The following is a 19,067-nucleotide window of genomic DNA, read 5'->3' as shown; positions in this document are numbered from 1 at the left end:
TATATATATATGCACAAATACTTTCTATATTAAGCACATTTACATGTATTTTGCATTTTTATGTGTTTGATTTTGAATATAATATATTCATTTTCCATACAAGCAAACATTTTCTGGTTTTATCTCACATGTTTTTCATAACCTTAAATGAGGCTTCTATCTCACACTTATACGTTTTAATTATATTAAAGGCATACTTTTATAATAATGTTCCTAGAAACAACCCTTTTGAATTCAATGTATATGAATATATGCATATTTTTGCATAGTAATTTTTCATTCTGTGCTTTGCAGCTTAATGTAAAAAAGATCTATTGATTAAATAGCTTAATGTAACCATACGCTGTAGTCAGGCTTATCTTCTATATCAGGGTTAATATTTACTGTCTCAAATTTGGTTTCAACTAACACAATGCAGGATGATAATGGAAGCAGCCAGAGTCAGAGGGAACCATCCTCAATAAGATGACATGAATATGAGAGGGAGAAGTCATGCAAGAAAACTTCGATTACCTTTTTGTCAGAACACAGCAATAGATGAAAGGAATTCAGCAAGCCTCGGCTATTTTTAGGAAGGCGTTTTTTGTGGTGCTTCAGATATTTAATTTAATTCAGGAAGGCTTTGAAATGAGTTCTGCTTTGATGTGTGCACATTGTTACAGGGATCATAACCAGACAATGGTGGTGCATTCAAAGCAACTGGGCTTCTCACCTGCAATAAGGGACATCGTACACAGGTGTGCACTAAAACTTCAGGTAGAGGCTGCTGCTGGTGTAAATTCAGTATTATCATGTAGTTCATGTGTGGAAAGTCATTCAGTTTATGATAGTGTCCACACCATTTTCCTTTGAAATTTTATTCATGGCAGTTATCCAACCAAACTGAAGAGTTGATTTTTTTTTTATTCAATACTCCATCCTCAAGATAATGTCTACAGAAACTGGAGTCTTAATTGAATTATTTCCCCCTGTTTTGCCAACAACCTGCATAGACCTAGCAACATCTTGTAGGCTAAGGTGAAATAATGCTGTAGAAGCAAAGTGTGTTTTTAATCCTTCATGTGTTCTGTATTTTAAAATTCTAGTGAACCTTCTTCTATAAAGAAAAACCAAAGTAAGTTATAAAGTTCTCAGGGTTATATTTAATTTGATAATATTCCTGCTAGTAATCTGTTCCTACAAGCTAAGGAGCTCAGAAAACAACACAAATTTTCTATGTGTCTCTGCAATCATCAGTTTGGGGTATTATTTATAATTTTAAAATTTATCCATAATTTGAACATATCAAAGGAGAATGAAAGAAGGAATGTATTTTTTAATGAATGGCATTTTCACTCTGCAAAGACAGTTTTCAGAAGTCTATATTCAAGTAGCCATCATTCAGCTTTTATATTCATATGTTACTATTGCTATTTTCAATTCAAAGCTTTTAGTGAGAGAGAACTTTAAAACCGATGAATCTGGTACCAGGTTGCTATATTAATTAAAAACTCAACAAATGCTAAGGGTTTGTGGAATACTATTTGTGGGCTCCATTGTTCTCTTTTATTGAAAATAGATTTTTTTCTCCCATAAAATAACTTGACTATTGTTTCCTCCTACATCAACATGTTTCACTAAGATCTACTTAGTTCCCTGGGAATGGGAGAGAAAGTGAGCAGGGAGTTTCTTACAGAGCTGTGGATGAGACTGGATAATTCTATGAGGGACAGATAGAGGAGAGTAAAAATCTGAAGCTTGCCTACATGATTGTTGGCCTACTTGCCTCTGGAAGGCGTAGTTTGTGAACTCAGAGAATCTCTGCTGAAGCTGGAGCTTGGCATAGCAGGAGGAGTTGGGAGGAAGTTGGGAGCAGAAGATCTGACTGATCTACTGGCTGTGAAGTAGAAAATGTAGAGAAGCAGCAACAAGAAGTCTGCCACAGAGTTGGGGGGTGACTTGGGGAGCTGAATTTGGGGGCTGGGGAGTGGAGAAATCAGACTTAGGCTAACAGCTTCCCTTGCCAGAGGTGCTTGCAGGTTCCCATGGAATATCTGCTGGAGTTGGGGACTTCATCAAGGGATAACTTGATGAGTTTGGGGATGAGTGTTTTCGGGAGAAAGATCTGTGTGATCCACTGGAGATGGAGTCAAAGTGAGAGTTTAGGACTCAACAGGTAGGTAGGCTGCAACCTTGATAGGGGTGGGACTATGGCACTGGATTTGGAGGAAAGTAGGGAGACACGAAGACCTTCGGCTAGCCTCCCTGCTTCCCTGACTGCATTGGCCGGATTGTTCCTAAAGAACATCTGCTGGATTTGGGGGCTGGGATGAAGTGATAAATTTGAGAAAGATAGGTAGGGGAAGAAAGTCTACATGATCCATTGGAGAAAAGACTGCTTTCTTGAGAATTGAGACTTCTGGAATTAGTACAGCAGCATGCCTTTGATGAAGGCATAGTATTAATTTGTTAAATTATTAAAAGAAAAGGATGTAAAGAGGAAATTGCTATTATTTGTGAAAGGTGCTGTTCACTATATTCAACGAAACATAAGCAGATATTCTTTCTGTTTCCAGTATTATGAAGGACTAAGTGAGGAATGTTTTCATTAGTTTATTATTTCTACCTATGCACTAAGATATTTTTTTAATTATAACAATATGCAAATCTGGTAAACGTTTGAAAATGTACTAGTTTAGAAGACTAGGGTGAATACTTTTTTGTTTTGTTTGTTTGTTTATTGAGACAGGGTTTCTCTATAGCTTTGTAGCCTGTCCTGGAACTAGCTCTTGTAGACCAGGCTAGCTTCAAATTCACAGAGATCTACCTGCCTCTGCCTCCCTAGTGCTGGGATTAAAGGTGTGTGCCACGACTACCCAGTTAATGTCAATACTTTTGTAAGGTGTTTATACTCTCCACAATGGGCAATAATAACTTTGAAATGTTAGTACAAATGACGGCAATGAAACATATACATGGGTAGAGATGCTGTGTGAAAGACAGCAGTATACGGACCATGTAGATGGAGATCGCGGGTAGAGTAGGGTCAAATAATGATAGTCCAAGTATAACAGAGACAATGCAAGGTGGAGTGAAGGGAGTTAGAAAACCTGAGAGAGGATATACTTAGAATATCTTCAAATCAGAACAGGGGTTACAAGCTGTGTGAAACATGCAGATAAACAGATCATAAAACTGAGATGAATATAGATGGAAGAACCTGAACATTTTATAAAAATGGTCCAGGAAACAGGGCAATGAATGTCACTGGAACTCATTTTAAATAGCCAGTTTTCACTCAGGCGCTTTGTTCAGAGAACACACTAATTTCATGTGGCACATGAAACTCTACATTTTAATTTTAATCTTGTCTTTTGGAGGTATGAACATGACAGTTGAGGGTTATGTCTGTGAGGTCATTCTCAATTTGTTGAATATTAATTGACTGTTATAAAATATAGACTATAACTGTTTAGTATAAAACTATGGTAGGAGCAGCTAAATTTACAAAAAATATGAATGCGCAAAGTTATTCTGACTGAGAACACTTTTATTTTGCAAAGAAATAATAAGGAAGAGTGGACATTAAAGAAATCAGGGTTTCTTTCCGTGGTCAATGAAGATACTGTTACCAAAAAGCAGGGAATTTTTTTTTCCACTAGCCAAGTTTGTACAAGAGGCTTAAAGCAAACATTCTCTTTCATAACTATGTCTGTAGTCTTTTGGATGCTACCCCCTTGTCTGTTTGCATTACCAAGTATGTGAATAGAAAAGGATAAAGTTTTGGATACCCTATGCATATCCATAAACCTGGTACTAGTAAACAAAGTCTGACTCAAATTGTTCCATTTGGGGCTTCCTGGGGCACCTAATGAGTCAATTATTTCTATACACTACAAATGACGGCAACAGCAAGGAAATAAAATTGAGCTTTAGTGGAATTTAAGTGCTCTGGAATCTACCGTTGCTTTGCTGTTGTCAAGAATTTATAAAAGATGACTTCTTCAGTGATACGTTTAATACATAGAATAAAGCAAAACTCACAGGTAACTCTAGAAAAGGCCAAATTGAGGAAGCAATCTTCATTCTCTGGGCATCACATGGACTGATATTGCAATAGTCATATCAATGTAGCCATATTAATTCACATGGACCCAACCCCACTCAAAGAAGAACATTTCTTCTGATTAAATCTGGAAAGGTCTAGTCACCATTCTTCTGTTATAAAGCACCATGTACAAATTTGAGAACATAAATCTAATTTACTTTTGGGAAATTACCTATTTAATTTATTTTAAGTTATTTTCCTGTATTAATTATCAGAGCATTCCACATCTAAATGTGAATTGCAATTGAGGATTCTGTGGATGCCCGGTCTTGTCAGCCATCTCAGATCATTTTGTATCCCTAGGAACCATGCTGCCTCTGAGGTCATGCTGCTCTGGGTGTCCTATGTTAACACCAGGCCTGTGGTGGCATCTGAGCCTGAGTTGCTACCAAGGGCCATGTCTGGGTCCATGGCCTGTAACAACTGGTGACAGCCATGGCCCATGTAAGCACAGGGGTCATTGGAACAATGCTGTGATGAGTAGGACCTGAGGTGGCTGGCCGTGAGACAGCTGGCGCTGCCACAGTGAAGCTGATCTTACCCCTGGGAGAGTTTTCACCCCTACACTTGTCTTTCTTTAGACCTGTATGTTTAACTATCACTGTGATTACTTGTATATTTATTTGTTGAAAGGTGTTATTTGTCCTGAAGTGTTGCATGCTGTCTGCATTTCTCTCTTTATATCCTACAATGTGTTCTAAAATTTGAGTTTAGAGGTTTGCTTAATTGTACACAGTGCTTTGTTAAAAACCAGTGCAAATGTTGATAGATGATCTACCCCAATCCCAATCCCACTCCATCCACTTGTTTCTGCTTTCTTTGCTATCTTTTGAAAGCCAGTGCCTGCATCCACTGATTTATCAGAAGTTAGGGAAAGGTTTCGGTGAAATATCTTTAAAGAGAGATGGATTCTTTATGATTGGTTTCTAAATGATATTCATACAGTCAAAAAAATACAAAGCTTAAAAGTTTTTTGTTTTGTTTTTAAATATTCTATCTTTAAAATAACATATTCCATTAGTATCATCCCAGAATAAAGAATTATTTTTAAAAACTTGAGAAGTCATGGATTTGACCTGGTCTAATTATGTTCCTTAATTATGCTCAAATTATTCATCTTCATTCAATTTGAACAAGATAAACCCCCAAGGCATTTCTAAAGGAAACAATGGGCATACACAGTTCCTGCATTAATCATCTTTCTGGTGTTATATCCTAACAATTTTCCTTAAAAATTATTTCAGTCCATGAGCATGTGATCACACCAGACTATCTGAATATGGCTGATAATGAGGGCTGACTGGTAAGCCAATAATAATGGCACTGGGTTTTGATTCTACTGCATGTACTGGCTTTTTGGGAGCCTAGTCTGTTTGGATGCTCACCTTCCTAGATCTGAATGAAGGGGGAAGTGCCTTGGACTTCCCACAGAGCAGGGCACCCTGACTTCTCTTGGGACTGGAGAAGGGAGGGAGTGGGAGGAGTGGGAGGGAAATGGGAGGAGGGGAGGAGGTGGAAATTTTTAATAAATAAATAAAATTTAAAAAAAATATTTCAGTCTTAGGCCTTGCATACTTTCTCTATTTTACTAATCATAGTTATAGTTATATAGTTAAGTGTTCCAATTTTCTCACTATTTCCTATAAATGGCTTGTGAGTCATGTGACTTCTTAATTTTCCTACAGAAGTGGAGCCTGTATTTCTAACACTTTGATTCTTAGTCTAGCCAGTGCAATGTTTTAGCCGGTGAAATGTTGACAAACACGTTTGTCTAGTATTAAAAACAAACCTGTATGTTTCTGTTTTCTCCATGGATCTTAAATAACTGTCATGAGAAAGAGCCTGAACTAGCCTCTTGGAGAATATGAGATCCACAAGTCACAAAGTCCATGTGAAGATAGGCACTTTCTAGTCAAGAGCCAGACAAATGTGCAGTTATTACTTGTCTATGAGTGTGCTTCTTTGAAATCAGGTCTGAAGCACAATTAATAAAAAACTCAGAGACCGAAATTGGTGTTCAACCTGAAGATCCAAAAAGCCAACCACTGGCTCTTACCTCTACCTCAGTCTGAAATGGTGATTTTGCCTTCAGAAATCCCAGGATGAGACTGTGTCTGAGAGCTGTCTCTTCCCATTTCTAATCCTCTCTAGGGCTGGGATTAAAGGTGTGCATCACTGGGATGAGAAGATTGTACCGCCTGGTTTTCTCTGTTGAGTTTCTATGTGTTCAGCTATTGTGGCTACTGTAATTAAAGGTGTCCGTTGTTGTGGCTTGGTCTGTAAGGCTGGCCAGTGTGGCTATTTTACTCTCTAAACTTCAGGCAAGTTTTATTTATTAAAATATAAATGAAATATCACTACAAAAAATATTTCAGTCTTAGGCCTTGCATACTTTCTCTATTTTACTAATCATAGTTATAGAAAAAATAATAGCATTAATAAAATGCCAACATATAGAACCAATATGATAATAAATTTTAATGGAAATATTAAAATAATCAGGTACTTTCCAGAAATAAACCAATAATGAGAACTAGCTAGGTCTATATTGAAATTAACTTTACTTCTACAATAAAAGGAGTGTGATGACATTCAAAATTATATAAATACATCTGTGGAACAGAAAAAAAAATCATAAATAATCCCCAGTACACACAGAGTTTTGAGTTTGATAAAACCACACCTTTATTCATTAGGACAAATGGACATTTTAATAAGTGATGCTGGAAGAACTGCATAAATATGTAGGTAAAATTTGATACACACAAATGAATGAAGTGGGGACACAAAAGAAAGAATCTATGAAAATACTAAAAACAGAGGGGACTTGCTTTTCAACTATGGTATAGGGATGGACTTTCTATGACTTAAAATTCCAGAAATAATGAGTGTTACAATTTAATTATATAAAAATCTCACAGGAAGATGAATCACAAACCAATTAAGTGCTAATTGACTTCATAGCAGACAATATTCACTGTTTAAACCACATACATCAGGAAGTTTAGTAGATTGCTTGTACAAAAACTCTTAAAATCTGAAAATCCATTTCTAATTGGATTATCAGCTAATTTTGGTTACTTTGAAGTCAGAGATGGGTGAACTAAAATAAAATAAAATCCCTCAGGGACAAGACACAGACGTAGATGAAGAGTATTATGATCTTGGAGGTATTCACACATTATTAAGGTAGCAGTAAAAGAAAGTGCCATCAAGAAGCAGAAATCCATGAATGTCTCAGCTTTGTACATCTTCTATCCTTTTCTCAGCTAAGTATTAAGAAATGGTTAAAATGTGAGTTCTAATCCAAGTCAAATACACATTCCTGGAATCCCAACAGCCAGCTCCTGAGAGTCTGAGAAGGAAAAATTTATGTCTGAGACACACCTAAGCCACACAGTAAAACCCCTGTCTCAATACAAAAACAGAAAACAGAAGTGAGCCTAACGGAATTAGAAAGACAGTAGAAACTGCTGCTATAATGAAGCAACCTGGTGATGAATTGGTTATTCAAGAAACCATAGCTCATTGCTGTTTTGTGTCATTAAAAAAACAACCATTATTATTTCTTGATGGAATTAATGATTTCAAAATTTAATTAAACTAAATTAATTTGTAGAACATCTAAATTATGGCTTCTACAATCAAATGTACCAACTCCTTCATTTTCTTTCACACACACACTATTTTGTTTGAATAATTAAGGGACTTCTAGAACCATTAAGCAAATTATCATTTTTCCTCTGTTGTAGAAAATCATAAAAATGCAGCTTTTCAAAGAACAAACTCTATTTTTAGAAGAAAACAAATCCTAAAATTACAATGGCTTACTAAATGGGGCTTTTAATTATTAACTAGCACTTTCCCAAAACTATTCACATTACGTTTTGAGTGAAGAATATAAATTCTCTGGCTGCTGTTCAGTCTACGCTACCTTCTACTTGGTGCTTCATGTTAAAACCCAGTGATAATTGATGTGGGATTTCCCTCTGTATGCTGCGATCACCATTGATGCTATAGGGGAACAGAACTAGGAGGGGAAAACTAAGCTGAATGCTGGGAGAAAGGAGGTGGAGTCAGAGAGACACTCTGTAGCCATTCCTTAGCCAGATGGAACTTTAGCCAGTAAACCACAGCCATGTGGCAATACACAGATTAATAGAAATTAGGTTAAATTAATATGTAAATGTTAGCCAATAAGAAGCTAGAGCTAATGGACCAAGCAGTAATTTAATTAATACAGCTTCTATGTGATTATTTCGGGGCTAAGCAACCGGGACCCAACAAGTGGCCCCCTCCTCTAACAGATAATAAATAGGGAGCCTACTGTGTTTGACACACTCTTTAGGGTAGCCGATGAGAGGAGAGCAGCAGTGACTGTTTCTAATCATTTGTTTGAAATGATTGATCAGCAGTATAGCTGGAGTGCTAGTCATTTAAATATAAAAGCACTTTGAAGGTTCTGATTTTGGAAAGAAATAATTGAGTAAACAGCCAAGGTAATCATCGTGGACACCTTGGTGTTAGGACAGGCAATCCATAATTTTGAAAAACAGTGGTGTGAAGGAAATCGGAACCTCATCGACTTAATGTGATTTGTTTCCTGTAATGCTAGTTAAGTGGTAACTAAACTTGAGTCACTTTGACATAGATTGACTACAACAAATAAAAGAGAGTAAGCTGATGTCCTCTGAATCTGAAGACACTTGCCATTTGTCCTTGTCTATTCAGAAAGCAATTAAGCACTTCAGAGTTGTCTTCAAATTCATCATCTCATAGCATTTATCAGATATAATCTTACCCATGCCGGCAAGCCGATGACTTCTGAGACCATGTTTATGTTTTGTATTGGATTGGAAACTAAGATTTTAAAAATGTGACAAGTCATTCTAATATTTGAAGAATAAGGGAAATCTGGGATAATTGGAAATATTGTTGTATTCATTTTTAAAAGACCAAGAAATTTGCAGATGAAACCAGTGTTTCCTGATAACTTAAATTTTAAAGAAAGAAGATTCAGTAAGTTGCTCTCTATTTGGGGTATATAGATATAGATATGTATGAATACATATGTGTGTATGTTTATATACAGACACACATACACATGTATGTGCATGTATTTTCAATTAGACAAAATTTTTAATATAGCACAAACACTACATCTTATCTATGTAGGTTTTCTTCATCTGTCTTGCTTTCATAGTCTATCTATCAAAGTCTGGTCTAGGAAAACAGGTCTCAGTTAAATGTACTGATGTTGATTATTGTGGCTACTCCTGGGAGCATAATGAGTTTTTTACCCTAAATAAATAAATATATGTCTTTAGAGGAGATAAATACTAAAATAAAGAATAGTGAACTCAAAGTGAGATTATAATGTTAGTAGTTGTAGTCTAGAATAAAATTATGGACTGAAATTGATCACAGTGTAGATCATCAATGTTAATAGAATACTAATTTATAAATATTGGTAAGTAACATAGAGCAGGATTAAAATCTCAGTACAAATATTCATACTATGTCTTGAAAGATGGATACAAGTGAAAAATTTTGCATGTAAAAATAACTTTAGCAGTAGATAGTCCATTTAGGTTAAAGCTCTATTGATGACAGCAACACTGTTACTTGAGTTTATTTTTAATTAATCCAAGTTATTGAAAAATAGCAAAAGAATCTCACATGAACTATTAGAAATTTTCTAATTATAATGTGTGACCGGATAAAAATCTCAAGTTTTGCCTCGGGACAGGGTTTTGTTTGGCATCTTTGTCTGAGATTTCCTTTTAGATAAGGATGACTTTGAATTTGCACTAATACTCCCACCTCTGCCCATAGAATTCTAAGACTGTAGGTGGTGCACCCTGCTCAACTATTAAAAGCTCTTTAAAAAGTGACTTTGCAATGATCAAGGCACTTCTTACCTCCATAACATCCCAAATGTCCATTTTTAAAACCTGGCTGACTCTAGCAACATGAGAACCCTGACTGAGATATACTGTACATGAATACAAGATGTTCTTCTAAACCAATGAAAGCAAGTTACTAAGAAAGCACAAGTCATGGACATTTAAAAAAAAAATGGGAGAAAGGACAATTATAGGTAGTATTCACGCCATGAGGATATTGGATTTTATAAGATTATTTTTATGTTTTATGACTTAAAAATTATCTCTTTGTGGAGACGAGAGTAGATAGTGGTCAAGTTGTCACAACTTCAATTTTTCTTAAATAGTTATTTCTAAAATTCTATTAGGTTGTTCAAAAACATTTATCCCAAAGGAGAGTGGAAATTATCATTCAGGTGGCTACATAAATAATGGGTCATAGAGAATATATTACATACGCACTCACAATATGGAGATATAGGGGTAGAAAGATCCGAGCTTAGAAATTTGGTCTGTTCTTTCTATAGTATGAGAAAGTTATTCCCGTAGAACTTGATAATATGTTGTTCTCTGAACTATATATTAAATGTCGTCTATCTCCTTCACAATTTATATGAATTTCAAAAGTTATTTTATTTTTAATTTTATAAATATTGCTGTAAGTAAAAACCTTGCAAATAAAAAAGTCATGCATGACTGTTAACCACACACAAAGTCTGTACAATCCAAAGAACTTCTTTATAGTTTGAATGGTGAAGCTGATGAGCTTTACATTGGATTGTATACTTTCAACTTCAAATTAATTTTTTTGTGCTTATACACCACCCAAAATGAAAACTAAACGACAGAATTATAACTAGAAAATATATTAGCATTATATATTCTTTTATAACTCATGTTAACAACATGGGATTTTGTTTAGTGTTATATGTCTTATATATATTTTGTTCAGTGATATATGTAACATACATACACACACACACACACACACACACACATTTGTCTTTCTGAGTCTATGTGGCCCAATATTTTAAAGTTTTAAAAAAAGTTTTATTTTATTTTATGTGCATGACTGACTGCTTTGCCTGAATGTATGTCTGTATACTATCTGCATATATAATGACCAAGGAGACCAAAAGAAAGCATTGGGGCCCCTAGGACCAGAGTTACAGGTGGTTATGAGTTTTTAATTGTTCTTTTATTTCTGGAAATTTAAATAGCTTATGCAGGTGTTTATGTAAAAAACTGTTGGAATTGAATGAAGCATATACCATGAGAAATGGTAAGCTCTAACACTGTGTATTTGCATTCTAGCATGTGTAATTTTTAATACATCATTATTGATGAAATCATTCTGATGATTGATAGGATGGCATAATGACACATGGAAGTTAAGACAAAGTTCATTGTCCATAGAATTTTACATTTGGCCTTTGTCCTGGGCTTTGCAGTCACGGTCTCATTAATATTAATTTTCCTGACACCTTTCATGATATAGACACATTAATACTAGGGACTTGTTCATGATCACTGACATAAACTATGGAGAAGCTGTCAGAGAGTGGGGACTTCCATCATTTATTTTGGATTTAATGTAGTGAAGAAAATTAACCTCATCAAAATTTATCTCATGCATGAAGTAAGGGATATATTTATTACTTCTTGGTAAAATGATTTTGTTCATTCATCAGTTGATCGACATCTAGGTTGACTCTGTTTTCTTAATATCATCACTAGAGTAGCAATGAACATGTATAAGCAAGTATCTCTATAGTGTTACAAAATCCTTTGACTATATAGAGTGGAATTGCTAAGGCATAGTCTACTCTTAGCTTTTGGGGAACTCTCCATAGACATTTCCACAATGATTTGCCAATTTTTGCTCTCAACAACAGTGAACAAAGTTCCTCTTTCTACACATCTTCAGCAACCATTGCTAACATTTGTTCTTGATGGGGTGAAATGGACTGTCAAAGCAGTTTTCATTTACACTTCTATCATGCCTAATGGTGTTGAATAATTTTAAAAATATTGATTAGCCATTTTTCTTTTTTTCATAATTCTCTGTTTCTACCAATTTTAAATGTATTTTGCTTTGTTCATGTTTTGGCTTTTGAGTACTTTGTGTGCTCTAGACACCAATCTACTGTTAGAACTACAGTTGATTAAGACTTTATCCCATTTTGTATATTGCCTACTCACTGAATGAACTATTTCCTTTGTTTTGCAGAAGATTTTCATTTCACAAGATTCAAATATCAATTGTTCTTTTTCTGAACAACCAGAATTTTAATTAGAAAGTCACACAATATGTCTCTATACTCTATATTCACTCCTTACTTTCTATCATAGCTCTTTCACAGTTACTGATATTACATAGAAGTCTTTGATCCTTGAGATTGACTTTGTGAAAAGTTGAGCAGGGCGGGGGAGTCTAGTATCATTTGTCTACATGCCACTATTTAGTTTTTAACAGATATTTTAATTGAAAAAGAATTACATCATTTTCTCCCTCCTTTTTTCTCCCCAGCTCTTTTTGACAACCCTCCCTTACATCCCTCAAATTCTCTGAAGTTAATAGCCTCTTGTTCCTTATTGTTGGTACATACATCATGTTTATGTACATATATGACCATGCATAATTAAGTATAAATATGACCTGCTGAGTCTGGTTTGTGTGTATAAGGCTTCAAGGCTGATCAGTCTGCTTTGGACACCAAAAAGGCGGCTTATCCCTTTGCGATACTAATTCTTCATCATTAGCTGCCTATGGTTCTGTCAAGGGTTGGGCCTCAAGAAATTTATCTCCTTCCATGTTAACATGTATATAATATTGTGCAGCCATGTGTAGGTGAGACAGTTTCACAGCGGACTTCCTGCTGTTCTTTCTCTTAGCACCTTTCCTCACCCTCTTACATGAGTCATAGATGCAGGGATTGAGATGTACACATATCTGGTGGGATTGGACCCTTATGATCATTTGATTCATCATTGTGTTTAGTTGTGTTTCCCTGTGATCTCCTTCATTTACTGTAAGAGAAGTACTGACTTCAGAAAAAGGACAAGTTGCATTTGATTTACTACTACAAGATTCATTCCCAGCTATATGTGTGCTTTAAGATTGGTCCTTAGAAACACTGGTATTCTAGATGGAAAAAAAAAAGAGAAAGCTATGCATTTCTTACAGTCTTTGTTTAAAAAGTTAGACTGTTGACATATCACTTTTGTATGATTTCTAAGAAAGGGTGTACACATATATCAGACATGTGTATAATGATAATAAAATTGTGGTGGTGGTAGTTATGTACTCTTCAAAAAAAAGAGTTCAAATATGCCTGTTTAGCTCCTTTTCATAACAGCTAGTTTAGCATTTTTAAACCTTCTGGATTGAGATTATAAAAAAATGGATCGCTCACAAGGTACAGTGTAGAACTGCCACTTTGTCATAGCAAAGGTAATCAGGACTTGCTTGATCTGATGATTCCTGTTGATTGCTGGTCCCTCCTTCAGTGGAAGAATATCAACAGCATTTTCTCTGTTTTACATTTACTTGATGGGGAAACTCGTATGTACCCGAGTAGCATACACTCTCTTATTTTGTCAAAAGAAAATTGTCAGATTGTCAAAGTCAAATTATAGTTTTATTTTTCCTAAACTATTAATTTTGTACTAAATACTGAAATGTGATAAACAATCTCTTTGAGTGCAGTAACAACTTTAAGGCAACATAGGGGAATGCACTCATATTTCTCTCCTGGCTTTTCCTCTACTAACAAGAACTATAGTCAGAGGCAGGACAAGCAGACTCTTAGGGCAGAACTCTCAGTAGTAGATGTTACAAAAAGTGGCATAATTGGCCAGCTGCACACTTCACCGTAGACCAAAGGCTATTTCTGTGTCTTTCATGCTTTCTAAGGCTATGCTGCCTGAGGCATGGCTGCAGTTGTGTTAGTCTATGTGTCACATCTAAAATTATTTGTGTAGGAATCTTTTAAGAATGGAGACACTGTATCCACGCAGCCTGGAAAAGATATGACTTGGATTTGTACAATATGCTTTTCACTTTCGCTCCTTGCCTTTCTGAAAGCAGTGGTGTATTACCTCATGGCAAGTAAGCATAACTACCTCAGTAAGAAGCTGGAAGAGAGGATTTTTTTTCTTTTCTACCTTTAGAATTCTTTTTTTAGTGTCATAAACTCATGATGAGGAGTGAATGAAATATATGGGTATAGATGTTTATGATTTGTACAAGGAAAAAGTAATTAAGAATAAAAGGTCTCATTTAAGAATAAATTAGAAATATAGTCCCTACATACACATGTACAAATAAGCTGCCCAAGCCATGGATTATAGAAAATGAACTTTGCCAGAATAAGATCAGCTTGTCTTGGATCTGTGCTACTCAATACAACATATCTAAAGCTAGCATTCTAAGTCTTATGTGCTTATGTTGAGAGATATGGGTCATATTTCGTAATTTCGATTCTTACCGTGATTTCTCATTTAATTTCAAACACAATGAAAAAAAAAGTCCACCAGGATCCTGTTCTACTCTTACTCGAGTCGTCTCTTGCTTCTCTTCTGAAGTCATGCTTGCTGCCTTTCCTCTTAAGGACAAAGGCAAGTCTCATCTCTATTAAAGGTTCTGATTCTGACCTGGACGCCTCAGGTCAGTCAAATCTCAGCTTCGGTGGGACGTCACCTAGCCCTGTCCACCATTTCCAAAGCTATCCAGTCTGAAGACATAAAGTTGTTGTAATTTCTTAGAACATGCACCCCTTATTGAGTGATTCTTGTTTTTTTTTTTTAATCTACTCATGTTTTTGACATGTTTTCTGCACTTGAAGCTATATGTGACTGTGGAGAGTAAAGATATTGCCTGCTTTCTTCTCCAGGGATGTATCAAATGAGGACTCAGATAATTATGAGGGGGAGAACTGACTATGTGTACATTAGTGCTTGATAAAACAGCTAGATTGAGAGTCCTTAGTTTTGAACGAAGTCATAGACATAAAATTGCTAAATGGAAAAGAGTAATTTAATGATTTTCTAAAACTGTGGTTAATGTGTTACTTTTTTAGTGTGATCTTTCGTCTACATGATATGTTTCATCATTTTAGTTCAATATAAAGCTGTATCTATTATAAGCTTATAATCATTGTGGAAATTTTGCAAAATAGTTTTCCTGTTAAAAGAATACAATGTTTATTAAACTTAAGGTATGCAATAAAAAACATAATAGATCTAATCATTTATTTCTGAAAACGGAATGTCATTTATGCACTTACATATTTTACTGTATAAATGTAATCACTTTTCCAGATGCATTCTTAACATTGCCTTGGTTTGTTTCCATTTCACACTGTGTTTTTACATGCGTGTTCTAAGCCCAGTGAAATGGTAAGAAACATAAATTAATGAAAATGTCTTTAGATCCTAGGTCTCTTTCATTCAATTTAATTGCTATAGAATCTACTCTTGCCTCTCAACTTGCGGTCTCCCTGTAGTGCACTCCTCATTCTTTGCACATAACCTAATCTCTGCTATAACTTCAGTGATGTAGAACTGATCATATCTGTCTCCTTAGTAATATAAATCAATTGTCCCTGTCATTCTAAGCACAGGTTCCCTATTGGGTCACAAAATGTCTTCAAGACTTTTATCTCTCTCCCTCATGCATCCCAATTTGAACCGTATTACTGCCAATTACAACCACACTTTTCTCCCTTGTCTCAATATATTTGCTCATACAATTTATTCTGCAATTTCCTACCAATTTTTACCTATCTCTGGTCTGTACAACTAGTTCCCACTAACAATTCAAGGCACAACTCTGCTATCACTGTCTCAGAAACCCTGTAAGAATCCTCATACCTTGTGCGTCCCTCTATCAACACACACAGTACAGTCCAGTTTATTTCTTCCACTGACATTTGTAATTTGAAACCCTGGAGCAAATAGGCCCTTGTCTCATATTTCACTTCACAAGCATCAAACTTAAAATGTGACAGTTGTTCATCCACTTGAAACACAGTGCCTTTTTAATAAATTAACAAATACATTAAAAAGTATGAAAAGAATATAAATTCCTAGTAGTTGACTTTAAGTTTTAGTAAGGGCAATAACAATTCTCTCTCGTCTACTGTGGTCCTGGGATCTAACACGGGTTTAGCACATGAGGAGAGTTTACCAAGCACATGAATGGACAGACTAATCTAGCATTAAACAATAGAGATAAGAATATGCCAAACAAGTGCCATTCTCAATGTGAAAATTCTGTCCACTGTCGTAACATATCCCTAAGAATGTAATCCGTGGAGCTAGAGCTTATTACTTTATGTTTATAGAACATATTTATGCTAACTCAGAATTATAGCAATCTGCAAAAAATGGCAGTAATTGTTTTCATAAAATTGGTCACAAATGTGATCAATTTTTGCTAAGTATTATTAATACTACATCTACTCTTATTCTCTCTCTTTCTTCTCCTATCGCATTGTTAGATTAAAGTTAAATTTAGAAAAAGGAAAATGTGTATGAATAATGACTTTCACAGATATGAATGCATAAGCCCTGAACAAGAATAATACAATTACAGTGCTAAAAGTAAGGGGAAAGAACCTTTAAGTTACACCATGGGATTTTAAGTATAAACAAACTGCACAATGGAATTCGTCTTTTACAGTATATCTTTACTAATGGAATAGTTCTAATGTCTGCTAAGTTCAGATTTTATTAGATATTAAGTGGGAAATAATCAGTGATCACAGAAATTATTAAGAATATCAGTTGATAGGTTCCCATGAGTAGGAGTTGCGATGTCACCCACATACCACAATGGAATCTAAGAATTCTGAAGAAATGGGCTTGTTACCACCAGCCTCTAATTCACGCCTTTAATTTTTTAATTAAATATGCTTCTCTCATTGCATTTTGTGCGGTTACAGTCTCATTGAACACTAAGGCAGCTCAAATTATTTTATGTCTTGAATATTTCCTTTCATTGATATGCATCATACAGCATGTTCTTTTTCTTTCCAACACAATCAGATAAGAGCATGCTCATTTGCATTCTGTACAGTTTGGGCAGCAATCTGGCTCTTCCGGCAACATTCCACGATGATAAACTCTCATGTCTTTCCAGAAATCCAGCGATATTTATAAGCTCAACTGGCAAACATGGCCAATGTGACTTTGCCACTGTTGCAGCAATTGTTTGTAGCAATTACAAAGTGAGTCATATCTCCTCGTGCCCCAGCCACACTGAAGCTGATTGCTCATTGTGCTCACACAGTGGGGATAATCAGCAGCCCACATAAAAAGCAAGGTTAACTCAGCTTTTGTTGCAATCAGTGTCTTGAGACTTCTCTACCTACACTGCTGGCATGGGTCTTGTGTGACCCACCCAATAATTACCAGTTTACTGTTTATCTTTTTTAAAGCAGCAAATTCTGGGTAAGATGGAAATGAAAAGTACTTGAGACTTCTATTTCTAACTTGTATCAGTTCTCCAGTCTTGGAAGATAACGGAAGAGTTAATAAAAGGAAAGGAAAGTTCTAAATTATGACTTCTACAGCAGACATGAAACTCTACAAACCAGAAGGCCTGAAGGAGGTTATGGATGTAAAAGGAGATTTCAAGCCCAAAAAAAAGCACAACAATGAGGCCAGAGAGATGAATCAGCAGTTAAGACCACTTGCTATTACTGCAGAGGACCTGGGTTCAGGTTCTAGCAGCCACAGGGTTGCTTTCAAGATTCTGTAACTGCAGTTCCATGGGATCTCATATTTTTTTCTGGCCACTGTAGGCGCAGCACATATGCCATGCGCCTTCCTGTATCTAGAAAAAACACTCAAACACATCAAACTAACAAAAATGAGTTTAAAAAGCCCAATACCCATATTTCTTTGTATTTCTTCTGTATGTGGACATTGAATCTCACATATACTGTGCATCTAACAGGAGGCCATCTATCGTGTCTTCTTCCATTCCCAAATGCTTCCTTTGTTCCTAACATCTTGGATCTTTTCTATAACCTTTCTATAATTTTTCTATAATTCAAAAATTACTTAATAGTTCACTTTTAGTTTTTAAATTTCTTTCTTAAATTGAACTGATTTTATCTGAAACAGAACATTTAAAAATTGCACATATGTGTGAATATTCAAAGGTATTCTGTGATACTTTGATTGATGTATACACCATTAAAAATTTATACCAGCACTTCACATTTACTTTTCAAATATTTATTATTTCTTTTAAGTAAAAAACATTTTCTAGATGTTTAACATACACAGCACATTGTCTATAATCTTTCACTAATCCTATAGCACACTGGAACTCCTTGCTATGATCCATATATAATTTAGTATCTATAAGTCAGCCTTTCTCCAACCTCCCTCATTTTCCTTCACCAGTCACTGGTTACTGCTTTCAACTCCCAACATCTTTATGATCAGTTAAAAATTCCACATATAAGCCACGTCGTAGGGTAACCTGTTATTTGTGCCTGGCTTATTATACTTAATCTAGTTATCTCAAATTCCATTCATGTAATTGTAGATGATAAGCATTTCCCCTTTGAAATGCTTAATAATAGACTGTGGTATAAATGTGCTCCATGTCATTATCAGTTGTTAGGCATTTGCTTCTCTTCATTCCCTGCCTTTTGTTAATAATTTCACAAAGAACAAAGCAGTACAATGACTCCTGCATGTTCTGATTTCATTTTCTTTATTTCTATACCCAGTAGGGGGATTGTTGGCTCACATCACAGTTCTCAATTTTATTTGCTTATTTCCAATGACTTTGGAAGAACAAATTTTCCTTAGTCTTTCATGTGTGTTGATATCAGACACTTCTGGGGATCCACGATAGTGGAAAATATAACATTTGAATCTGAATACAATATAAGGGAAGAGTTTTTATATGTGTAAAAGAAAAGCACATTTTCAGTATATAAAGTGTCAAGATTAATGTATTCTGTTTTGTGGTGAAATAAATACAATACTTGACATAGCAGAAAATTAAATCAAAGAATAAGGTATTTGCTTGACAACTATATTCAGAGAACTTGGACGGGAGATTTTATATG

The sequence above is a fragment of the Microtus ochrogaster genome, chromosome 1 (genome assembly GCF_000317375.1).
Source record: "Microtus ochrogaster isolate Prairie Vole_2 chromosome 1, MicOch1.0, whole genome shotgun sequence".
NCBI classification, from domain to species: Eukaryota; Metazoa; Chordata; class Mammalia; order Rodentia; family Cricetidae; genus Microtus; species Microtus ochrogaster.
The sequence above is the reverse complement of the archived record's forward strand: the minus strand, read 5'-3'. Positions refer to the sequence as shown.